The sequence below is a fragment of the Calliopsis andreniformis genome, chromosome 6, assembly GCF_051401765.1.
Source record: "Calliopsis andreniformis isolate RMS-2024a chromosome 6, iyCalAndr_principal, whole genome shotgun sequence".
Classification (NCBI taxonomy): Eukaryota; Metazoa; Arthropoda; class Insecta; order Hymenoptera; family Andrenidae; genus Calliopsis; species Calliopsis andreniformis.
The window spans coordinates 7,359,215-7,386,315 of record NC_135067.1 but is presented as its reverse complement, the minus strand read 5'-3'; the positions used below and the strand labels follow the sequence as shown (position 1 = coordinate 7,386,315).

The 27,101-nt window shown below is 36.3% G+C and overlaps 1 protein-coding gene across 1 annotated transcript in view; it reads left to right on the top strand.

The window, feature by feature from the left end:
- The first annotated feature begins 8,125 nt into the window (after window positions 1-8,125).
- Window positions 8,126-27,101, top strand: part of LOC143181058 (uncharacterized) — a 219,603-nt gene continuing 200,627 nt past the window's right edge. The window contains exon 1 of the mRNA XM_076381249.1: window positions 8,126-8,264. The gene's annotated coding sequence lies outside the window, so the exon portion shown is untranslated. The remainder of the gene's footprint in view (window positions 8,265-27,101) is intronic.

Below are 27,101 nucleotides of genomic sequence, written 5' to 3'. Positions count from 1 at the left end.
TAAAATTCCTGACACCTGTTATTGAACATCCTGTACAGTGGGACTCAACCTTAAATCCATACGCTGAATTCCAGAACCCGCGTTCAATCCTGTTCCTCTTCTTTCTGCATGCAGACTCGCGGAGACGAGGCTTTTCGCCTTTCCCTTCTACCCCTCTTTCTCTCCAGTCGCCTCCGTCGTTAACGTCTATTAATATCCTGGGAAAATTTACGGCGCGTTGGAATCTATCGGTCGCCAGGACGTCTCCGCGCGGCGCCGATGAAATCATTGACCGAATTACGGGTTTCCCAGTCGGGGTGCTCGCTCGAAGCCAATCGGGATTTCGTGTCCGCGGGCGTGGAGAATCTGAAGGCCGATCGATCCGTGCGCGGAGGAGGCCAGACAGGATCGAGCCGAGCGCCAATCGATTCGATCGTCCCCCGAAACGAACGAAACGCTCCACTTTGGACGTGTTTTATAGTTAGATCGAGCGTAAGCGGTGAAAGTAAACGACGCGGATCTCGTGCCTGGTTGAAGGCAAGAATGCCAACCACCCTGCCGCCCCCCTCCAACCCCCGCTACCGATCCTTGCCACCTTCGCCTGGACGTGGCGCGAAATGAAACACCCGAATCCCGAAAAACGGACCTGCTCCGGCGACGACTGCCTCGGCAAAGCTGCTCGTCGATCGAAGCGAGGGAGTGCAGCTGGAGTCAGTTTGGGACCATCTGTCGAACCTTCTTGCACACGGATAGTCAAATTATTGTTCGCTGTGCGATCGAAACCTTAATACAGGTTTATTTCGGTTTACATGTTTGTATGTACAAGGTGTCGCTGAAATCGTGGTACAATTTTTGATATAAAAATAAGTCGAGAACACAGAATACAATTTATTCACATACCGTTTCTAGGACCCAGCTTCTGATCACTGGAGAGTCAGAAGCATGGTTTTTCTAATGTGCTCACAAAAAAATTAGCTAAATCCAAAACATTTATTGTTATTCATATAAATGAATAAGTAAATATGTATGTTATCTTCAGTTTGTAATTGAAAAAATGCGAAAATAATAATAATTAAATCATGAGCTTGCAATTTAGTACGAGTGAGAAACTTATACATAGAGCGCAGAAATTTATATTCTGCCGATTGATTTATTGTTATGTAACAAGATAATTTTTGTTGCAAGCTGAGGGAATAATTTCAGGAAACGAGGGGAACAGCGATGAATTTATACAGGAAATATTGTACTCGCTAAACACGAACATTACAGGTTAATATTACCCAGTGAAAGCTGATTCCCTTTGATGAAAATAAAAAATGTTGAGTTATCTATAAACGGCAATTTCATAAACAAGTCAATAAAGTACAATATTCTCTCGTTACAAGATTCTTGATATATTCATTGTACTTTAAGCAAACGATCCATGCTTGCGTGTACTGTTACTTACATTTTTGATGATACTAAAGTGGGCTACCGTGTAACGAGAAAACATTGCATGTACTCTGTACCTATGTAGAAGCTCGTAACTGATAAAAGCAGTGAACTTGTAGATTATGAATTACACAGTGTTCAAGTTGATTTATCTTTTACTAACTTGTCATTTTTAATTTTGCCAGAAATGGGAGTACAAGAAAATGAGAAACTAATCTCAAGATATCAAAGAAATAATTACTAAGAAAATAACGTATTACTAAGTAAAATGAGTCACAAATTCTTACGTACTTAACATCATCCTATTTTTATAACAGGTATATGCTTATTCTTAATGTTTTCTTTGCTTCATCCATCCAACGTTAGAAGACTCAATACTTTATACAAATATCTCAGAATAAACACATTGTGTATATTAACTGGAGCCAAAAATTTTAGCTCACTCTAATCTGAAGTAGAATAGACAAAGTCAGAACTTTTTAATTTTTTTCTGAGTGAACACTTATGAATATTTTTCATATCGACCCACGCAACCACCAAGAGCGATAATGTACCCAAAAGAATTTTTTAAATAACTTGGAGTGGAGGAGCCTCTAAACTAGCGTAAATTACGAGAAGCTTAAGAAAATCGTTCTTGATATCCTTTTTTTCACCTAACCCAGACCTCTCAAAAAGTATAAATTTCAAAAAGTCTAAGAAAACCGTTCTTGGTAGTTTTATTCGATAGGGCAGACTTGCATTATCCTTGAAATTCCATGGCATCGCCCAAAGAGGTAACGACCAGGGAGAAAAATTATTAAGGAAGGAACATGACGTTTTATATTTCGTTTGCTTTAGTAGCAGAGAGTCACAGGGCAAAAGACGGTCGTTCGTCGTCGCGTGACACAAAGAATCGAGTCTCTCTATTCTGCAACGAATGTAATAGTCTCCGTAGAATTTATTAAATACCCAGGGAACCACTATTTCCCGTCGATCAAGTCGGCCGTGACGAGATAATGCGCAAACCAGCAAATAAAGCGTCGCGAATCGCGTTCCATTCAGATCCTATGGAAAAAACGCGTTAATCGCGTTTGTTGTAGCTTGTGCAATGACCTGTGGCGCAGGTTCGAATCACTGTCGACGTAGGTATACGTACGATCGGCTTAAAAACAGGATCGTTCGGTCCTCACCTGTGATTGATTCGATCGATGATTCACTCCCAACCGCGAAGGATACCAAGTGGAATTGATTCAAATTCACGGTAAAGAAATTGTTTCTACCTAGACCTACGAGTTACAAAAAGTTACTGGTACTCCCTAAGCACTTCAGAAACTAATGTTCACTGTTTGCATGAAGGTTGCAGTCCACCTGGATTTGACTTGGTAGTCAGACTGGATCGAAACTTAACGCAAATTTAGCATACGAGGACAACTTTCCAGGTGTAACGTTTACTTTTTAATGCGCCTGTACAGTGGCATATGGCTAACTTTTTCATCTAATTTTTGTATTTTTTAATGTACAAGTGTCTATACTTTCTGGTATTCAAATATCCAAATTCTGAACTTTCTACATATAGAAATTCTTATATAAGTTTTTAATCTTTAAATTCTTCAAGAGGGTAGTTAGACAGGTCTGAGTGGTCTGTCTAACTGAGAGACTTAAAAATTTAGAAACTTCATAACTTAAAAGTTTTCAAACGTACACATTTCCATACTTTCAGATACCTATTCAAATGCCCAAATTCTGAAATATTTAAATATTGAAATCCTTATAACAATGTTTTAATCTTCAAACCCTTCAAGAGGGTGGAATAGGTACAAGAATCCCTACTTATTAATATTTCAAAAATTATTAGACATACATGTAAATATTGCTGTACTTGATTTAAGACAGAACTGATACAGTATTAATTTTATGATATAATATAGTAGAATTACTGCCATTCCATTATCAAAAATGATTAATATTAGTAAACAGAAAATTCACAACTTTTGAGATATTATCACTATCTATAAGTGATTCACTGATATTTTACAGAACAAGTATTAAAAATGAGGTAGAACAAATACTCTAATTCTAATTAAGAGTTAACGAATCCTACAAATTAGTAGAGTCACTATTCAAAAAAAAGTGAACGTTTCAAGTGGAATAAAGTCTCCTCATTAATCTTAATCTCGAGACCTAGCCGAGATTTGACGCAGACTTAGCATAAATTTTTAACCCAGACCTAGACTAGACATACTCCAAACCTAGTTCAGATTTAATGCAGACTCCCACCGAGACTCGACTAGGTTCTGCTTCCTCGATGATAATCAACGATCATGATCTACGAAGGCTGCGCACCAGCCAACCGCACTCGTGTGCTTCATGAACCAGGACCGTTTTATCCACCGATAGAATCAATTCCAGAGGGGTCGCCGTTCGAGCTCCTCTCGGAGTCGTCGCGCCTGAAAAGACATTCAGGATCTTCCGCGTGTAAATGTCAAGAGGTATTGCAGCAAGTACCTACAATTACGCGTCGCGTGTTTCGCCTGACTCGTCGTTCCAGGTTATTCTGTGACTCTCCTGAAAGAAACATAGTATGTACAGCGTTTTTTCGCTGTGTAGGTTTGCAACTACAAATTGGTACTATAGTAAATTAAGAATAGGACTCTAAGGTTGCTTCGGTTTTGTCTTGCTAATGTAGAAAGACAACGTGAGAGCAGGGTGAGAGGGAACGGAAGTTAATGGAATATAACACCAGATGGCGGTGATGATGAAACTATAGCGTGTAGTAGATAGGAGATTATAAGGGAAAGCACTGTACTATCTTGAAATTAACTCGACAATTCGCATCTATCGAGCACTGTTGATGATTCAAAAGTAGGACTTCTTTTCGAAGATTTGAAGTTTAGTATAAAATGTACTTACAGTCAACACACATAAGAAAATTGTGAAAAAAATAATAATACGTTTATTGTCCAGTTTTCTGACGTAATTTTCGGTGCACATCATATTATAATTAAAAGATGAAGACGAATCGATCCATGAAATATATAACAATCTTTTAAATATGCTGACAAAGTTTGTCAGCTTTGATCTGAGACACCCTTTATATCTCTTTTAAAGTACTTTTTTTAAGGTACTGTCTCTTTTAAAGTACTTTTCGTATACCATGAGGAGTCCCCTGGAAAATATTAGAAGCAATGGCTTCCAGGAGACGTCTCATGGAACATGAATAGTGTGTGTACAATATGATTCACAATTCACTAAACGTATCAAAACACCATTTCAAAGAGCATATCAGATCGAAGTTGTATTGGACTTACCTACTAACAATATAAAGAAGAAAATTGACAAGGAATCTGATATGAGCATGCCCTATCATTGTTATTATACTATACATATCCTATAATCAATAGGCTATCAATGGCTCACGATATTGACTGAAAGTGGAACTTGGACATATTTTTCAAATATTCAGAAGTTCTACTAGAGTGGAAGAATTTAACACAGTTGTCACAGTCCTATGATTACACATTAAGTCTCACATTTGGAACGATTTTGTAGCGTTGCATCGAAAACCTGAAAGTATACTGTGGTGGGGCATGTGTTAACCGAGGAGGACGAGTTAACTCGCTACTTAAAAGCATCTCCATATTTGGTAACGCTTTAATAAGCATGCTCATATAAAAAGACTGTTATTAATATCAAGCCATGTGCTATATTTACTGTCTCCGAGATGAATCAATTTATACCTTATGATTTATTGATACGAGTATATGAGTACGTTACTATGTATGTACTGGAAATATGTGTGAGTGAGAACTGACTGAGTTGTAAGTTAAATATGAAATGTTATGCTCATATATTTATTATAAGAATTTTATTAACAATTAATACACTTTCACATGAATCAATTTGTGAATTGATTTTCTAATACAACGAAGTCATGAATAGTTTCAACATTGAACAAAATTTTCTACTGAACATTGTAGGTACTAACTGAATTACAGTTATAATAATTTTTGCTACGTAATAAAGGTTACTAATTATGCAAATGATCGATCTTTTTCAAGCGATCGATTTGATCTTTACCACTGGTAAGACTTGTGCTGTCACCTCTTGGTAACATTTAGGAGCGTTCGAGAGGATTTCTCTTGGTATGAATTTACCATCAGCACGGTCCAATACGATTCACGGGCCCAATGATCGAATTTGCATAAACGATTCATTACAAGATGTTTTTATAATATTGATACCTAACACGTAGAAACTATTCTTATGAATGCTTATACTACTCTGATTTTTTAACGAATTACAAGTACTTTGTGTTATGGAATCTTGATTTAGTATAGTAAACTAATGTTACTGTATTAATATTGATCGGATCATCTCACAGATAACATCATTTTCAGTTTTATATTTAAACTAAAGAAAGTGGAATTTCTTTAAAAAAAGATTTTAGGAATTATTTTTAATAATGGGACTTATTAATAATTGCTATTTTAGATGATATACAGTACGAACAATTTAACTTACGAAATATGCATACCAATATTTTATGTCAAGTCAGCGTATAAATAATAATAGTTTTACAAAATATCAAAGTGGATATAATTCATATTAATTAACATATATACTGACACACTGAAATAACAATTGCTTTATTAAAAGAGTAGAGTAGCGTTACATGAAAGCCCATTGTATTCCATATTTTTCATTTTATTACAATCAGAAAATTCAGAAGTCTATGTATTAATTATTAAATTCAATTTCACATCCCTGTTTCATCAGCATTTTGTATGCCTTTGATCAAATCTTCACATTCTTACTGATAGGGTAGTAGCTTTATTTAAAAATTGAGTTATGAAGGAAGCAATCAAATATTTCTTATTGCTTTAATCGATTCAAGCTACGTATAAAAGGTTATTAAAACATGTACAGGAAAAATTGTTAGTTTATAAAATACCCCAGTTTCAATATGTATTATGCATAACATCATGAATACAAACTGTTGACTTTTCATTCTTTTTAGAAATTTACACGGTCTAGTTTATTCTATAAGGGTATCTCAGAGCGGAAGAGTTTTCGGACTTACGATTATATGATCTTTTTTCATCCTTCGTTCCCTATAGTTAATTTTAAAAAGCAAAAAAGTTATAATTGAAAATAATAATTTCGGATAGTTCTGAGATTTATGATTACAAAATCCTATAGTTGGGCTCAAAAGTGACATATAGAAAAAATATCATACTAAACCGTAGCTTATATATTTAATTAATTATACCAGGGTCTCTTTTTACACGATAAATCTGTATCGTGTAAAAATTGATTAACAAATTGTAAAGTGATAAATTGTAATTTCGAAATGAATTTTCATACGACCTACTTTACACGATTTTCTTGACATGGTACAGATCTATCGACTAAAAAAAGACCCAGATTGTTGAATATATTTTTCATCATTTTCTTGATTTAAATACCACACCATACAATGTATATCCAGACCAAACCTGTGGTTGTATCCCATATACCACAGAAATGTCTTAAAAATGTCTTAAAGATATCCAGCAAAACCTTAAAATGTCCAAAAGACTTCTTTAAAACGTTCAAAGTTACAAATCAGTATGTCTTTAAACATTTTTGTTTTTAAACAGGACTTCTTAAAACATTCATAAAGCATTCATAAGACGTCTTAAAGGCATTCAAATTACCTCTATAAGACATTCAGATAAAAAATAGACGTCTTTAAAATGTCCAAAAGCGTAAGTCTTTAAAACATCCATGAAGAGTGTCTTTTGTGTTTCTCGTGGAGTACATGTCTTATGGACGTACAGTTTGGAAGTCTTTAAAACGTACGCTGTTTTAAAGACTTCATGATATTTTTAAGACGTCCAAATTATATCGTAAGACGTGCAGGCATAAAATGGTCATAAAATAGACGTTTTCAAGAAGTCGCGTGCTGTCTAGGAAGGCAAAACAATCTATGTCACATTTTCAAAGAATTTGAGTTAAAGCCTCAATTGACATCCAGAATATAGACTTTATATTTTCAGAAAGACGAAAGGGCATTAAAAGAATCTTAAAGTTTTCAAAAGAAAGAAAGTTTTACCTAAAAATAAGGGTTCAAAGAGACACAAGTCCACGAAGCCTCGTTCAGATTAGTCCTTATTTGACTTCAAGTCACAGACTAATCTGAACATGCCTCTACGAAATAGAAACTTGAAAGGATGTTTCAATTCAAATAAAATAACAAGTTTACATTAATCAAGCTGCTTCAAATCACTCGCCTTCAAGCTCCTTGAATCCCAGTAACTCGACTAATCTGACCAAGGCTTAAGACACCATCGAAGTTTCAAGCTTCGAAGCGCCGATATCTCGAAAACAAAAACACACGACTTAAGTTCGTTCGTGTTACAACCACCGAAACATTTCAAAGGTTAATCGAGGTTCCACTGTACATACACTAAATGGAAGGCCTCCTCGAACGGGCAAAAGCCGCGCGGCGCATGTTGACACAACTCCGTAAAGTTTACACCCAGTTGGCGCCGAGCGCTAGCGCCGCTGGCTCGCGTAGCCGACCGCAGAACTAAAAGCGGCGAGGAGCTTGTCCGTCACTTGTTGCATCGCCGTGTCGGCCTGACGTCGCCTCGCTCCGGGCCCGGCGTGCCGCTCTCGGTCCTCTCGGCGTATCTCGCCCTCCCCGCGTCTCAATTCGTCGCGTCACGACCGAATCCGTGGCTTCTCCCGCGAACAGCAGTGCTCGTAACCCGCGAGGAAAGGTCGTGCGCGCAGACAGGACTCGCGTGTTCCCAGTGGTTTTTCATCTCTCGCCCGTGGATCCTTGGACCTCTGTCTCTCCCTGCTCTTTTTTCTGCCCGACAAGCATCATGGTGAGTAAGCGTTCGAGAGATCATCTTTATTGCATCCATCGTCCCGCTCCTTGAACCGTGTCGCCGCGAATGCTTCCTGGAATCAGAGAAGCATTTAAATCTGACAATTCGATGCGTGTCGAGTGCTCGTCTCACGCTGCTACTTGCTGCCTCGTCTTGGCGGGTAATTTGAATTTTTAATCCCTGGAGGAGCGATGATTCCGCTTGGCCCGCGGGGGATCGGTTTTAAAATCGATGGAAGTTCTGGGTAGTTGCAGTGGGTGAATGGTTGTAGGGATAATGCAGGGAGTACAGGTTCTTGTTTAGTATTCGTCGGGGATCTCGTTGCTCCCTCGGAAGGGAGGGGGCTGCGTGCGTGGTGAAGGAAAGGAAACTCTGGGATACGATTATCGTTCTCTTCTGCTATCGTTCGAAGTTTACGGTCGAACAGGCCCGTGTCCCCGGCAACAGGAACAACCCCCTGCGCCGTCGAATGCCCGAGAATTTATTCGTCTCTGCGAGATCGAACAGACTGTCCCTCGCCTCTGAACGTGCAACTCGTGGCTCTCCTTATCTATCGGCGATTCCGGGTTTCTCTCCGCTCCTTTGTTTCCTGGTCTACCTCTGCGAACGCGATAGACGCCACTTGCTCCACGTCCATCCTGGCTCCCGTCTTTCTCTGCCTTTCCCTCGGACCATTATCTCTCGCCTCCTCTCTCTTCCCTTTCTCTGGCTCGCAGTCGCCTCGGACTACTCGCGCGTACGCGAGAGCGTTCTCTTGAAACCAGTTTCCAGCTGTCAGCGTCCAGTTTCTCGTACGCGCGATACACACGCGCGTACACACTCATACGAATATATGGTGTCCTATGGACGCTCGTCTCCTGGAAAAATACGGTGTCCTGTAAATGTGGTGGAAAATTTCCTCGCAGGGAGTTCTATCGAGGGAAAGGATTTTATTGACCAGGGTCTTGCTTCTGTGAAGAATGTTGTTTTCGAGTTTTTCGTTGGTTGAAGATGGTAGTTATTTGTGGGGAGATTTATGGATTCGATGTTTGCTTTTATTTTTTTTATAAGTTAGGGTGGTTGTGGGGGTTTCTCTTGTATTTTTTGACGAATTTTTAAGTAGTGATTTTTAAATTAATATGAAACTTGGAACGTATAGAATGTTAAAGCTAACATGGTAGATGAAGTAACGTGTCAGTATTTTGGCGCGGAGTTAGAACTCTAATAATTAGAGTTAAAGAAGAGAGATTATCGTGGAGAATGTGAATCAATCATTTTTGGTTTTGGTATATTGTTAGTTAGTTTGTGAACAGTGATTAAAGGATTTTAAGAAAACACAACTTTTCTTAAATTAACCAATTGCTTTGAGGAATACACTTCACATAATTTATAAAAATAATTCATTAAGTGATAGTTATTATGCGGATTTTTATGCACTTATTAAAATTTTAAAATATTAAAAAATAGAATATTAAAAAGAGAATACAATTTATGGTATTCAAAGGGTGAAATTAAATTTTAATTTAGGTTCCATTTTTGAAAGTGTGTTCATAAAAATATGTCGCATAAAAACTCGCAGTCCAGACATAGTTTATTAATAGATTATTTACTTGTTTGATGAATAGTAAATTATTATCTGACCTAAAGGAATTTAATACAATATGCATCTGTTGTTTGAAAAAATAGCAGAAATTTTTTGTAACAGAGTTCAAGCATATTATCCAAATACCTAAGTAATGTTACAAATTTCCAGAAAAAGAGCCATACATTAAAATAAAAATAATTTGTCAAAATATTTAGTAATGATAAATGGAATCCTTTGTCTTTTACAAAGATGTTTATTTTTTGTATTTCTCAATTCAAAATTTCAGAGTTGCACTTAATCTTCAGTTACATTTTTATATGTACTTGTATGATTATTACTTATATTTAATTACATATTTTTATTGTTAATGGAATATAATTGTGCTCTATTACATATATGATACGTATATTACGCGTTTTTCATTTTTTGTAAATAATTGAAATTTTGGTAGCAATTGTTTTTCATTTTTTTATATATTTTTTAACGTCTCTTTTTTAATAATTATCTATTAATTTAGAACTTCTCTGTTTTTTGTGACTTGTATTGATTATCGCATTGTCAATACTCCATTCAATTTATTAATATTTAAAGCAACTTTACAAATACACACGAAATCTTTGCATTTGGGATAGTAATATTATTTATCATGCATTTCATAAATATGAACATCCAATGACGATATCAAGTATTTCAGTTTCCAATACATTTCGAATCTTCCAAGTCAGGACTTTATTATCAAAATAGCTACTTAAAAATTATGAAAAAATATTGATCACTTCCTTAACTATTATCCTATACACATATATTGTCATTACTGTCAGCATTTCAGTCCAATACCCACGCTACTAGGTACATTTATTACCCATAACCTACTATTTAAAGCAGATGACATTGAACCTGAAACTGACCATGAAAAATGTTCCCACACAGAACACAGTTTTATTACTCGCTCATATACGACACTAGATAACACCTTACGCAATAAAGAATATACTTACTCCAGTTCTCTATCATGACGAACAGAATCCCGTTAAAAGTTAAAACTCGTCTATCCTGACCAGTATGTAGGTATTTATTTTTCCATACCGAACCAAACCAATTCAGATTAATATCAGTGCCAACGTCAATCCCTCAATACTTCCCACGCGTCATCAGCATTAATAAATACCAGCACTATTATCGACCATGTAAGATCCACTTAACAGCGAACGACGCAGTAATTGCATCGCTTCCACCGAGCCACGCTCGTCCGGAACCATCGATGCTCCTTTTTCAGAATCCTCTGGGCCGCCTCGACGGTCGGTCGCGCTAATCGTTCGAAATGAGAAAAAGCAGAACGGTTTCCGCAGCCGTAGGAAAGAGCTCGCTACGACCGAAATAATTTTCTCCCCCAGCGAAAGGCGAAGGGCGCGCGTCTGGACCAAAATAAGTCGGGCACGCGGGGCGGGACGGGTCGAGCCGATGCTTTACGTCCTCTGCTTCATTCATAGAAGAAAGACGGGAGAACCGACAGGAAGAGGGCCGAAAGAGAGGGTGGGTCGATTCAAGCGTAGAGGCTCGAATTTGTCGTCGTTGACTCGCCGCGCGGGGAATCCCAGCGTCCTCCTGTTTACACCTCCGTGCCCTGGAGGCCTCTCGTCGTGGAAAGGGAGAGGCTTCCTTCGCCGTGAGTTTCTTGGAAGCGGGAAAGCGAAGTTGCGAGCTCGCCGTGAGACGCTTCTTCCTTTTGAGAAAAGTATGCGAGGAGCAGATGGCCCTTGAAGGATCAGCTCGGGGCCTCGTGGGACCCAGGCTCGGCTACCTGATTCCCTAGCGGGACGCATTGTTCCGCAGGTATCCGGTGAAAAATATGCTTGCATACCTGTGAATCACTGCGAACTTCCACCTTGGATGATTTAAGAGCCTCCCTACAGTACTCGACCAGCCGAACTTTGCTTCTTGTTGTTCGACGATCTCTGAACCTGGGGAATGCTTGCGGGAATGGGTGGATGAAACTTTTGGTGTCGTGGGGGGAGTATATGGAGCATTCAGGGTGATTCAGAGCGATTTTGGGTTTAACCTCTAGCCGGGGTAACCACGATACGAAGTGGCATATAAGTTATTTTGCGATTTAAAGATGGGTTTAACTGCATGTTATACAGGGCGATCCTAGCGCAGTGGCTCCGAGTTAATTAACCGAAATTTCACCAGAATATGTAGTTGGCTGTTGCTATCCTCATCACTTCTTGGAAGTGACTTCGCCAAGTGTCTTCAGTGTGAGGAGTTTAAAGCAAATGAGCGTGACCTCGCTGAACGAAACCCTTTACTCATTATATCGTATCGATATCTCATACGCACTCATTCTTTATTACTTTACTTATTTATCCATTCTAGAAGTAGACCTTTCGAGATAGTTGGCTAGATCTGATCCAGAACCATGACCAACTAACGTGAAACCACTATAACTGGGCCTGGCTGTAGCTCTGTTCCAGGTGAATTTAGAAAAAAGTTGTGCAGGAGAATTTTACACTATTTAATAGGTTCTGTCATCTGATAGTATGACTTTTTTCATCGGTGCACTTGTAATGTGCAACTACACTTTCTTTTCAATTGGAGCTGCATATTTTCTTTCAGATAGATCGCTTCGTTAGAGCAATTTGTGTAAAAAAGTGTCTTAGGGTACAATCTTAAAAAAATTAATACTTTATGAAATATTTTACTTCTTTCGAAATCTTATAAGTACTCAAACGATCCACTATTACACTTCAAGGGTTTATGCAGATTTTTAAATGGAACTTTTAAATGGAAAAATGACTTATAGACCATTCTGTATTTAGTATAAAATGAGAGATTCGTACATCGAAGGATTATAAGTTTTCTATAGATTCCTACATAAATTCTGTCCGCCATGTCACTTTGTTCTTTTTTTAATTACTAATTCAAAGATATCTATAGAAAAGATGTATATAACTTTCATATAATATAGACATGAAAGGCTGTCGTAAATAATGATAGAAAATACACAACTTGAGACAAGCGTTAAGGTATTTTTAAAAATTAAATTTGTAGTTGTATTCTAGCAGATAGAATGTATGCAGAAACTTAATATTCTCATAAACCATTTTTTCTAATGAATTAATAGTAATTTTACTATAATATGTTATAATACTAACATCATATCCATTTAGAACTATCCCTAATGGTGTATTAGGGATTTAGTAATCTAATTATGTACATGTCTAGTACAGAGTGACGTGCATGAATATGGTTCAACGTAACGCTGGTGGAGCGTGTGGTATTACTGCTTCTTTCACTGTGTCACTACTCACTAAATAATACAGGTCAAACTAACCCAGAAGAACCTAACAAATTTTCAGAATCTATAGAAATTCTGACTCAGTTTTGCAGGAACTAAAAATAATTGTTAAATTAAAATAATTTTCATAGATCTTTATGTTTCAAGTGTTTTTTTGAAATTTAGATTACTACTTTTCTATGCTTTACTCCTTACAATTAAACATCCATGAAAAATACAAACTACAACAGCAAAATGTGACTTTAGGGAACGCATTAAAAATTAATAATTAGATATAGATAACAAATGCCCAACAGCCACTATGTATTTCATTGAAATTATTTCATTTAAAGACAAGCTCCTTGTATATTTAAATAGCAACTCGCGATTGTACATTTCAATTTCGTTATTAAGAAGTATCAGCGTTCCATCGCTATCATATTTGGCTGAAGTAAATGCCAGCGAAATGATCAAACGAACAGGCACCCTTTCGCAGGCTATACCTTTCGATGGCGAAGTCTTGAAAAATCGAGGACAAGTAAGAACGATATTATCGGTGTCGAGGCCGACCGAGGTTTTTAAAAGCAAAAGGTTATATCAAGTGAATTCGAGCCGATCGCGAGGAGAAAAGCAGTGCAGGATGATATTGGCCGATTTTGAAGGTAGGGCGTCGATCGATTGCTTATCTCGGTACACATCAATATCGTAACCTCTTCGATACGTTTGTGTATTTAGCGAATGTGGAAATTTGTTAGATTGTTCATTTTATGAAAAATGCAGTCATATCGTATTTAGATAACATGGGCGGTTCCGCATTATTTATTTTAGGTAATGTCATATCTGTTCCTTTATTTGCAAAGCAGTGACATTACATACTATATTGTTCCTATTGTGTAATCTGTACAATGTAATCATTTATCTTAAGATTACTAAAGTTAATTTATCGATGGATTAAAAATAGAAGAAACCAATTAATCACTATTTAATTGGATACTTATTTAAAAGAAACATCTGTTTAATTAAATTTTATTGAATTCAATAATTTAGCAATCAAGTTTCAATGTTCTTTTAGCAAGAATATAATTAGTTTCATACCTTACATATAATTATTAATATTAAATTAATAATCTGTGCTAAATGGTCCAATAAAAGCATAGAAACAGAGGTATAGAAACATAAATATAGGAATCATCTTTGTAATTTAAGTTTTTTATCGTTTTCAATTATTTTCATTAAGATATTATTCACTTTTAAGAGTAATATTGTCTAATTAAATATGCTGTTGGCATTCGGTACACATACGTGGAAATAGTATTGTCGCATGTTTTGCACGCACGTGCTACGATTATGAGCACCATGTGCGAACGCTGTGACACACAAGAACCGTCTGCTTTTCACAATCTTCTTTTTGTTCAAACAATCGTTCTACTTCTGTCACTTCCAAAGCTTTGTTCGTGAGTCACACTATAACCAACAGTGATTCGTTTTCAAGAAATTAAAGATGCAGGATTTATGACTTATTAGTAACTATTTTATGGATTTTAAAATGTGAAGCATGCCTATGAATTTTATCATAAAATTCTGCACACAGATTGCATAATATCAGTGTTTATATTCCATTTACGTTCTCCATAAATCATATTACCTCGAATATTCCTCCTATCAGGATTATCGATGTCCTGGTATATCCTTAACCCTTTTAGGGCTATGATCATGTTTACACATTCAGTGAATACAGTATTGCAACCCCTCTATGTACTTGTTAACGTGGGGCTGTTCGTCGTGCGCATTATGACCGTGTTTACCCATACAGTATTTGTGTCTTGGATGAATGTTCGCGATATATGCATTTTAAGCGAAACAAGAAATTGATGACATGTGCAGAAACTGACGCCTTGATGTTGGATAGGTCGTAAAGTGACGAGAATGAAATTTTACAGGATAAGCAGGAAATTGTTGTGACATCACTCTGTTATGAGTAATGTCAAAGTATACTGTTTAAACCGAGATTTATATTCATTTCAATAAACAAAAGTTGTATCCTTAGAAGTAAAAAAATTGATTGGTAACAGAACAACAAATAGTTACTGAGAAAGTAAATTTATTTATAAGAATTCAAGATATCTTTTACTTGAAGAATTCATCACTGAGGCTAAATCTTGATAGTGCCTCTCAGTAGAAATTCATTAGTCTTCCACAAGTATACAGCGAATACACATTGTAGTCGTATGTAGAGGATATTGAATTAAACCCTAACCCAATCCACCTGTTAAAAATATAACCCTGTTATAAACTCATTATTGACTGATGTTGTCACAGTGAGTTCTCTATTATAATCGTACTTAAAAAATATCGAACTCCAAAAGTAGTAAATCCCCACAATAATGTTACGCAACCCTAAAGCCCTGTTCATATCAGTCAAGTTACTTGAATTCAAGTCACTTGTATATAAGCTTGCGTTCATACAAGCCAGGTTACTTGGATTCAAGTAGTTCGAATTCAAAAGTAACTTGAATTCAAGCTGTCAGACAAAAATAATAAAAATGGCGTCGACAGAGATGATGCACCGTGGTTATATTTTTCAAACAAGACATACACTTTTGTCATCTTCCTGAAAGTTCACGTGTTCGTCGATTTACTTGAAATTTGTTCTGTGTGGTATAATATACACCATGGCTTACATCAGTCAACATGTATTTCAAGGCAAGAAGAAGTTGCAAAGACGTCGATTTCACTTGAAGCTTGAAAGGACATTTCAAGTCAAGTAATATAACACGTTCACGTTGGTCATAACTGGAATCACTTGCATTCAAGTAACTTGACTAATCTGGACGTGCCTAGACAAAATTGAAACTCGAAAGGATGTTTCAAGTCACCTACAACAGCACGTTCATATTCCTCAAATTGCCCCAAATCACTTGCATTCAAGCCACTTGAATTCAAGTAACTTGACTAATCTGGATGTGCCTAGACAAAATTGAAACTCGAAGGGACATTTCAAGTCGCCTAAAACAACACGTTCATATTCCTCAAATTGCCCCAAATCACTTGCATTCAAGCCACTTGAACCCCAGTAACTTGACTAATCTGGATGTGCCTAGACAAAATTGAAACTCAAAGGGACATTTCAAGTCGCCTAAAACAAGACGTTCACATTCTTCAAATTTCCCCGAATCACTTGCATTCAAGTAACTTGACTAATCTGGACCTGCCTAAACAAAATTGAAACTCGAAGGGACATTTCAAGTCGCCTAAAACAACACGTTCATATTCCTCAAATTGCCCCAAATCACTTGCATTCAAGCCACTTGAACCCCAGTAACTTGACTAATCTGGATGTGCCTAGACAAAATTGAAACTCAAAGGGACATTTCAAGTCGCCTAAAACAAGACGTTCACATTCTTCAAATTTCCCCGAATCACTTGCATTCAAGTAACTTGACTAATCTGGACCTGCCTAAACAAAATTGAAACTCGAAGGGACATTTCAAGTCGCCTAAAACAACACGTTCACATTCCTCAAATTGCCCCGAATCACTTGCATTCAAGTAACTTGACTAATCTGGACCTGCCTAGACAAAATTGATACTCGGGACATTTCAAGTCACCTAAAACAACACGTCCACACTCCTCAAATTTCCCCAAATCACTTCCATATTCAAAGCACTCGAACCCCAGTAACTCGCCTAATCTGAACAAGGCAAGTCCTTTCAGGGTCGGTTGAGCGCCACTGATCAGCGGGACACTGATAGGAGGATGCGTCATAAGTAAATAGGCTCGTACCTGTGGCTCGTTATCGGTGCGTTACCGCGGCTGGTGTCGGCTGGGTCGGTCGACGCGACGGTTCAGTCATCGTCAGAATCGAATCGTTCTCTCGTGGGTCGCGCGACTCTCCTCGCGTTCACGATTACCCGCTCTCGGATCCATTCTCTGTCAGTTAGACCCCGGTCCCTGGCATCTCGCTCTTACTTGCCCCCCTCTGTCCCCCCACCTTTTGTTTTTCTCGCTCTACGGGCATTACGCGAACGTGCTCGCAGTCAGTCGGCAGAGAGCAACCATCGTCGACGCCGTCTCGTCCCTCCCTCTCTGCCCCTCGTCCACCCCCCTCGACTCCCTTTCGCTCGTCTCGCGATCAGCCGTCTGGGTCCTCGCCGATGTCCCTCCCGTAGATCCTCGATCGCGACGATATCTGCTCGCTGTCCGCGAGTCTCGACGCTCGTTCGCGGTGTGTTTCATTGATAAGTTCGGCGATCGATCAGCGAGACCGATATCGCGTCAGTGACAGTGATTGTGATCCACGGCGATCCTCGTCGTTATTCGACGATCTGCCGGTCACGTGGGAACAGGGGACCGATGCTGGTGGGATCGAGGGACCCCTGATCTGGTAATTACTTCGTGACGAACTGCTGTATCGCTGAATTGACGGTTTCTGCGTATCGATCGGGGACAAAGGAGCAACTGTGGCGAGGTAGCTGTGCGGAGCTATCTTATCTGAAAGACGTCGGCGCGCTTAATCGCTGTAATTGCCGATGACGTTCCACGCGTGCTGGTGTCTCTTGGTGCTCTGTTGTAGTCGATGCTGTGTGTTGGTGGTTCTTCAGGTGTCGTTTCAGTTGACGTTCCGGAAGTTGGGGGTTTAGCTATTCTGTGCGTGCTCACGGTCGAGTGGTCGGTTAGGGGTCGGGTGAAGTTCCCTAGGTGTAACGTTGAGGTGGCGATAAGAACTTGAGATATCGGAACTAATGATATGCGACGTTGGTGATGTTCCTTTCTGTGTGAGTTTAGGTTCATAGGATACTTCTTGAGATTAACATTTATTTCTTCGTTTTCTTATTTCTTTTACTTTTCCTATCTTTGATTTCTTTAAATATACACACACAGATATTAGTGTCCTGTCGGTTTTATTTAAATTTTCACCTTATTAAAGATAACAACATATAAGTGTGGCTACGTTGATTTTTTAACGTGTACAAGCATTAAAGTGTTTGGAATTTTTGCTTGTCTTACAATTTTTTATTATTAATACAAAATCTATAATTGAAACTGTGTTATTTGTCGGGTAATTTGACATGATTAAACATAAATTACTTAACATAATTTAATATAAATTAAAAAAGTTTTTAATTATGTGAGTACAAATATTATCGTGATTAAATATTTACTACAACATTTTACAAGGCAATATTACATTTATACTATTTATGTAGTTTATATTCGTTAAATTATTTTCTTCGTAAGTAAAGAAATTCGCATCTTAAGAGGTTCACTTTTATTTTTGCAAACATTACTTTTAATTTGTTCCTCTATTTTCATCAAAACCAAATTCAAATAATACATATATACTTGTTGTAGTAAGTTAGTAACGTACATAAGTTAGATTTCTGAAGTTTTGACAGTCAAGATGTGTCAGTATATCTATACATACATGTTAATATACAAAACAAATAATTTTTGCTAAATAATTCATTAATGATAATAAAGTCAATATAAAATATGTTAATATTAGTGTTACTAATATTAAATACAATGAACTGCGTGTTAATATTGACGTCAGTCAAATGTAATATTAATATTCCAGCTCGAGTTAATTAATATAAATTTCTATTTGATTTTGTTTGACCCCAATCAGTGCAATATTATTAATTTGAATTACAGTACCATGAACTGCTCTTTTTAATAAACTTTAGAGATAAAAATTTACTGATCTCAAATCAGTTTTCTTTAAAGCCCAAAGAATCGACCCTTATCAGTATATTTATTTTATAAGAATCTAAATTTGCATACAATTTTTTACTCTAATTTACTGTACTGTAAAATGAAATAAAGGAAACTGAATTTTCTTTTTTACAAGAAATAAAATATTGCACATATAGAAACAAACAACAATTCAAGGGTTTAGACGATGAAGGTGTTATGTTGCAACTATATAATTCCAAGTAAATTGAATTTAAAGTTAATTTCCCTGTATTTTTATAAGTGTAATCTGGATATACTAAGATATCGTAACCATGACATTACCAATAGATATACTATTCAATAAAAAAAAACAGACTTTAAACTCAATTTACTCTAAGACCTTCAATCATCAATTAAAATTCTTTTTCATAGAATTAAATTCCCACTATTCTTTTTCATAGAACTAAATTACGAAAAAGTGACAGCAGCACATACAGTGTAAACACCAAAAAGGAACATTTCCAAGCAAAGACACAGTTTCGTACCCATCTCAGCGTTCATTTTCTTAAATATCCTAGGCATCATGTGCGATGCATTCTTTAGCGCAGACTGCTCCATCGATCCTCCTTATCGATCTTCGTTTCCACGATTTATAGAAGAGTTTCGTAACACTTTGCACAGGGAACGTCCTCGTCGACGGTTCCTGCTTACATAAGTCGTTGAAGCGACGATTATTCATCAGATTCCACGCGTTGCAACGACGAGTTTCGGTGCAGCGATGCAACAGTGTCGTGCACTGTGCATCCTGTAAACCGACGGTCGGCAAGCGGCGCAGGGAGGTTGCTTCACCCCTTGCGATAGTATCTAACGACGATAATGGGATAACGAGACTCGCGATAATTAACCGAGAACGCCGGTACTCGTTGAACTAATCGGCCCTGTCAATTATTAGCTCGCCATGTCGAACGTTCGTCTTGCATTAACCTCTCGTTTCCCGTTGGTTCCTCCTTCGGACGCTGGCAATTACCAGCAGCCAACTAAATAGATGGGCTTTCAAACGCTGTAAATCACGTAAACTGCCACTCGGATCTTAACAGTTTCAGCTGTCTTGGAACTTTCACGAAGGCGTTCTTGACAGATCTGGGAAATGGATTTAGATAGTTTTGTTATTTAGAGTTGGTAAAAGTAGGAGTGGGACTGGGATGGAATCTTGATTCGCTGGATCTTGGTGGTTCGCGTTAATTTGGTGTTTGGGTTAGGCTGTGTGCTGTTAATGGCAGGGTTACGTGACCTCGATTAAAATTTGAAACACGATTTAATGATACGTAATCTGCTAAAGATGTTGAATTTTTCTGTGAGTTAGAGTGCTCTGAAAGTTATTTCAAATAATGTTGAGAGTGATCTTGTAAAGAAATGAGGAATCGAGATAGGAAGCAAGTTTAATGAGCATCTGTCATATGTCTTATATTTTTCTTTCGTTTAATATATAACATTAAAACTATAAGCTGGTACAGTTACTCTTTATAAATATTTTATTCTGTAAACACATAATAATTCTTTTCCATTAATGTCGAATGAAAGTAGAGAAATATATAGCGTTATTCGTATGAATCATGCATTTTGTCAAAGACCTGTAATTTTGACACTTCGATAAAGACAGATATACGTTACTTTTAATAATTTTACTGTTAAATGCTTCAATGATTCGAATGTTTCATGAATAGTATAATAATTAGTGTAATAGCATAATTCGTGTAGATATTATTAGAATAACACAAGATTCGAGTATTATATGTAGGGTATAAAGAAAAATAGTGACTTTAGTGACTTTGTGAAGTAGACTTTATGTGTTAAAATAAGACAAGGATGAAGAATGACGAAATTATTTTAGAGTTTTATTTCGAAGCTACTACGTGTCCCAGAAAAGTCTAAAACTCGCAAGAAATGTGTCTGACTTGGGACTTATTCTACTGGAGGCGTGCATTACCCATGTCAGATAGCAAAGTCAGTAGAATAAGTCTCTAACCAGACACATTTCACGCGTATTTTAAGCATTTCCTGAACAAATAATAAGTCAACAACAAAGAAATGCAATTCCTTTTATTTTCATTTTCGTTTTATTTTGACACGTAGAATAACCTTTTCAAATTTCTGACACCTGTCGTTGACTACCCTACACAGCTCGTTTTACTTAAGAAAGTAATGTAACACAGTTACCAACAAAATTTGAGATTCATGAGTTTAATCTTCTTCAATTTTATAAAAGATATGCGAAAAAAAACAATATTGATATTCTATTTGAATTATTCAATATCGGTATGTAATATATAAAGTTACATGTGAACGAATTTAATTAATTTTATTTCGTTTCGTTTTAAGTAATGTGTAAAACAGACTATCCACTGAAAACTTGTTTTATTACATTATGGGAAAATTTGCTTATTTGGAGCTGTTGTTCCCTATTAATTTGAATAACATAAATTTCTTTTTAAGACTCGAATATTTATAACATATTTCAAATATTAAACTATTTAAGTGATTCCAATCTCAAACAGAAGCTAAGAATGCAAAACACAAAATCTTGACGATATAACTCATCACTGCATTCGCAATTTCCAGGTGTCATAGAGAACGAAACAGTTAGATGTACGACTCCACATGACCTTTACACGTTATAAGCTCGTGACAGGCACCGAGCCACGAGTTTATATCGTGAATAATTCTATGTTCTTGCTACACGATACCTGTCTCCATCGATAGTCTGGGAATGTATACTCTCAAAGGTTTCACTGTCTGGACTTCTGCTTTCTGTAATTTCTGACGACCATGACGTCCAAAGTGATTTTTTTCCCGTGTAACGCACTGCGTTGCGTCAGTCCTCAGTGCAAACGTTGTTTACGTAATCGATGGCGACAGCGTGTATTTTTATTATCAGCAGCATCGTAAGTCAATACTTGCGTATTAATTTCAGTAGCAAATATTGCATTTCCATCGTGATTTTTGATCCCACGTGTATTATGCTCCCATTTGGTTTTCGACGAAGTCATTGATGAGACGAATTCTTAGGTAAACGTTAAAATTTAATATTTTGCACAAATTTTCAGCAAAATTAATTTGTATTATGAAGAACTTTTGTGGAAATAGTGTTAAAAATTATTACTGTAATTTACACACTATCGTATCAGTTTTATATTTGTTATCTGTAAAGGAACTCTAATTTGACTAGCATAGTTGGCTGAGAAGTACCTTAAGTGGAATTTAAAGCATAAGTTGTAGATGGTACTGAATATGAAATATTTAGTATTATAGGATTGTTGAACTCAACAAAGTAAAACAATAACGAGGATAATGAGAACTATTTACAGAAATATTTGTTCTACTTATCTCTGAGTTGAATTTCGTTTTTGTATTATATTTCTGTAATTCTTGTTACTGAGATAAGACAGCTGACACTAATTAATTACTAATAGCATGTTGTACTACTGGTTGCATGAAAATATTTTTATGATCTTTAGAAACTTGTATTGAGCTCAAGGCTACATTGAACATGTCATTTGATGACTCGCTTATAACGTTGTTGCAGGTTATATAGAAAATTATTTAAACAGAAAAATCTTGTCTGTATGAATATTTATCATTTATTTTTGTGTGCAAAAGATTTGTCTTAAATTCTTTCATATATTTTGTATGCACTTTATATACATATCGAAATAATTCTTTTCATCAGTGGAAAAGGGAAAAATAAAATATTGACTTTTATGTGACGTATTGAAACATTTGATTAATTTTATTAAATAAACAAAATTTGGTTTTCACTTCCTTTAATTTCAATGAATGCAATATCAGGTATTTCAATTTCAAAAATTTTTGTATAAGCATTAAAAGCTTATTATACCTTATTACTTTTTCCAAAACATTCAGAGTAGAAATATTCAGATTTAAAATAATACTATAATACTTCAAATAAAATTTTATTGAAATCGAACAAAACAGGTGCGAAATTTATGCATTAAGAAACTTCACCATCTAACGACTCCAATTAGAAATAAGATATTAACGAAACTATACCGCTCCAAATTAACATATCATATTCTCGTTACAACTTCTAAATAAATCTTTCCTGGACTGGTTTTTGTATGCACAATTTTCATTGCTACTCGTAAAAGATACTTATACACTTCACCCATTAAAACCTACATAACAGCTAATAAGAACAAACATCAATTTGTGTTCGTACTCTATCAAAACTTTCATCTCTACTTGTTTCTTAAAGCAACATATTACCTACGTATGCAACTTAATTAAATTAATCTTTCTCCATGATTTTAATGGCTTTCCTGGATGATTAATTAATTTCTGTTTTATAGATTTGCAGCATTCGTAATTCTTAATATACGAAAATTAGTATTATCCTTGTTTTCCTTTGTTCTAAGGTAATGGATTTGTTAATATGATTCAGATAGTTTTGAAAAGAATTATTTAATAGAAATAAGAAAAATCTTGGAAGATTTCTGCTCCAGCTATTACTTTTGCGGATTTTCGAGACTTTTATCTTCATTCGTCTAAGTTTCTGGCTTAACTGTTACGAAATCTACTTGTCAATTTTTTTCTATATCTCTGACTTGGTTCAACGACGATAAATAGTAGAGTGGTTCACTTTCATTTGAAATGTCCGAAGCGATAGATAATAATAATAACGTTTATTGACACTTAATCTGTATTTAGTTTCGGATTAAATTTCCTGAAATATTCGTGTTAAATAAAGTGTATAATAAAATAAATGTATCTCTAAGAAAATAAATACTTCATAATATTCGGTGTATGGTGTAATAGCTCTGCACTAAATTTATGTAGTTATACGAATTTATATAGTAGTTGATCTTTTGTCTTTCCAAATTTTTTAACTTGTGCATCTTCTTCTATTAATGTTCCAAAAAGATTTTATATGGAGAATTTTTTTTAAATCTCATCCACTGTAGCTTCAGTCAACTTAAAATTTCTTCATTAGTACTTTTCTCTCTTCCTAAAACAACTTTTTCTAAAATTTTTAAAGCTTTCTGTGAGCGTATGTCAGTTTACAAAAAATATTTAGCCTAGCGCAAGTGACTAACAGATTTGTCGATTTAACTAAAAGACAATTATAGGCTGAACAATTTTTTTTTCTTTACGATAAGAGACAATTAATATTTGTATAAAATGCTGTTGACTGTGTAATTAGATCAACAAAATTGTTGGTCGTGTGCGTTTAGGCTTATGCAGATATTTTTGACAGGTAATATATTGTCTTTAATAATTTTGGATTACCCCATAAGTAATAAATTTTTTTCTAAATTTATTGAAACTTGAAAAATTATCTGCAGAATGAAACATAGCTCGAGCAAAGCAATAATCGTATATAAATTTTTAAATATAACAGTAAATATTAATTTTCTTACGCATAAAATAACTTTCACCTGCAATGCATTTATACTATATATACGATACAATAAAAGAATAATTAATAATAAAAGGAAGTCGTCATTCACCTACGAAGTAACTCACCTACATAAACTTACATTTAGAGTCAACGCACACAAGCAATATTTTTAGGCACAATCTCGCTACAATCATATCGCACCTTCGCTCCAAAAGCGATATAATTCAGGAAACATGGTTTACAAATTACGATCATAAAGCAGTTTAATATAAAACACATTTTCGTAAACGTTCTTTTTTTTAGTTGTATCACTTTTGAAACGAAGCTGCGATATGATTGTAGCAAAATCGTGTGTCAAAATGTCGCTCATGTGCATTGGACCTTATATAAAATTGCATGCCAAACAGTTTATTACATCGAAATAATTCAGTTCCTAAATAACACTTTTAAAGAATAAAAGATTCAATTTTTTAAAACATCCGAACAGCATTTAAATTCGCCACAAAATGTTATAAAACTACCCCCCCCCAAAAAAAAAACAATTTAAAAGTGTAAATATACAGCATACAATTCCAAATAATACGTCACGTTAACGCAACGATGGTTCTCAATAGATTGTACATACTCCAAAGGTGAAACCAGTTCTAACACATTGTTTTAAAATTCCACTCGCGCGCTTTTCGAACGAAAACGAACGAAAAAACTCCCTCTTCGTACACTTCACGTCAATTCCCGGAAACACTTGCCTCGGCCCGCTGGTCCGCGAGCGAAAGGAAAGGTGTAACGGGACCGCGAAAAACGCGCTGAAAAATGCGTAGAGCGCCGCGGCGCGGTTCCAATCAGCTTAGCACGGTCTCTACCATTCGAGACTCGCAGGAGGAATCGGTTACGGTCGTTGCTCTTGGCAACTTGGCGCTGCCAGCTCTTCCGTTCCAGCTGCGAAGACGATGGCCGTGCCTGGAGCCTGGAACACGCACGCTCCATTTCGATTAGCCCTCGGATGGCCGACCATTTGACAACGACGCGCGGTGGGCGATTCTTCGAGAAAATGGGACGAAAATCTACTTGAGAAATCCATTATTACTTGAAAATTTACATTGTTGATAGGTAATAATGTGATACATAGTTTATGAGTCTTCGTGGATAGGTACAGTCACGTACCATCGAATTAGAGCCACTCACAAAAATTTATTTTTCTGACTGCAGTTGGACGTTGATTATTGGAATTGATACTAATTTCAAAATTCGTGGGAAATTTGTTTTTACTTTAGATGAGATATTACTGAGGAAGAGTTTGAGGTTTATTTGAGATCCTTGTATAGATTTATCGCTAGTGCTCCAAATATCGAAAACTCTAAATAATAAAGATGGAGGAAAATACGCCAGATAATCCTGTATTATAAATTGCAAATTGTCTTTGATTGTCCAAATCTTTATTACAAATTAAAATGGCTGTGGCTACAGCAATCGATTTACATCTTACTGTTATTCTTCAATCTGATACTGTGTCACAGGGCAAAATCAACCATGAACTTGTCATTCGAAAACATCTCTCTTCTCACATGACCAGGTAATTCACTCGACATGAATCCAACGGAAAATGTGTGGAATTTATTTAAGAAACTTGTATATTCATTCTCAAATACTACAGTAGCCGATTTGGAAGAAAAGGTTGTAGATATTTGGTACAACAGCGAAGACAAAAAATATGGTAGAACGATGTATACACGACATGCCAGAAAGAATAGTAGCAGTGATCAAAGTAAAGGGAGGGCACATACGTTAAGTTGGGTCTACACTACGTGTCATACAACAAAGTAATATAACTTTTTAGAAAATAGAAAAGAGACACATGTACAACATTTCTCTTTTCTGTTTTGTGTTAAGTTATAACTTTGTTATGTACTATGTAGCGGTAGACCCAGTGTTATTAACATGTATTTTGTGTATTTTTATAATGCAGTATAATATCAGTACTTACTAATCATTTTATTCAAGTTCACTCATGCTATGTAGTTTCATTAAAAGCATTAAAGGAGTAGAAAATTTTGGGTGGCTGTAATTCGATGGCACAGGACTGTACATGCATCATTCATGTGAAGCAATGATATAACGTCATTGTTAAATAGTACGTTTTTCTGAATGGCAAACTTGGAAGACCAGTTATTACTGTGTTTAACATTATGCAAAGCGTATGAAATAAGTCTTCCATATTTACCCTCCTTGAAAATTTTATTCTGTCTATCATAAAGGCTCGCAGACACTTGCGTTTGTTTGTGATGTTCAGACCTGAAAACACCTGTGCAACTGAAAAACTCGCAAGAACTCAGAGCTCCCAGCTACTTCTCAATTTTACAATTTCATTAAGGGGTATCATGTTTTATGCTACAAGGAAGAATTCATTCCAACAAAATCCAAAAAATTACATACTATTATCTAACTACTTCCATTGTTATAGTACTTTAAAGCTACATTTTCAATTTTTCATTGTGTCTCATTATTTTTCATTGCTTCTAAGCATGCTGCATATTATGTCTCCCACGTGTTATGAAACGCCCTGTATAATGCATGTAAGGTACTGGTCAGATCTGCTCCAGCGTCGATCGCCTGAGGGTTCAGCACTCGGAGGACCATTCCTCTCGCGGTGGTTCAGACGATCGCAGAACAGACCAGCGTTTTGCATATTGGCTGCTGTGGGGGTCTCTGCAACTGACGAGGGGAAATAGGAAACCGAGGGAGCGCAACGCGGCGACATTCTTTGGGCAGTAACGAGGCACGAGTCACGTAACGTGGAAGCCGAGATGAACGCACGGCTGAGATCGGTTTCTCGTAATCGCGGTAACGCGATATGCACTAAGCTACAACCGCGACTGACATTATCCTGGCGCCTGCATAGCGTCTCGA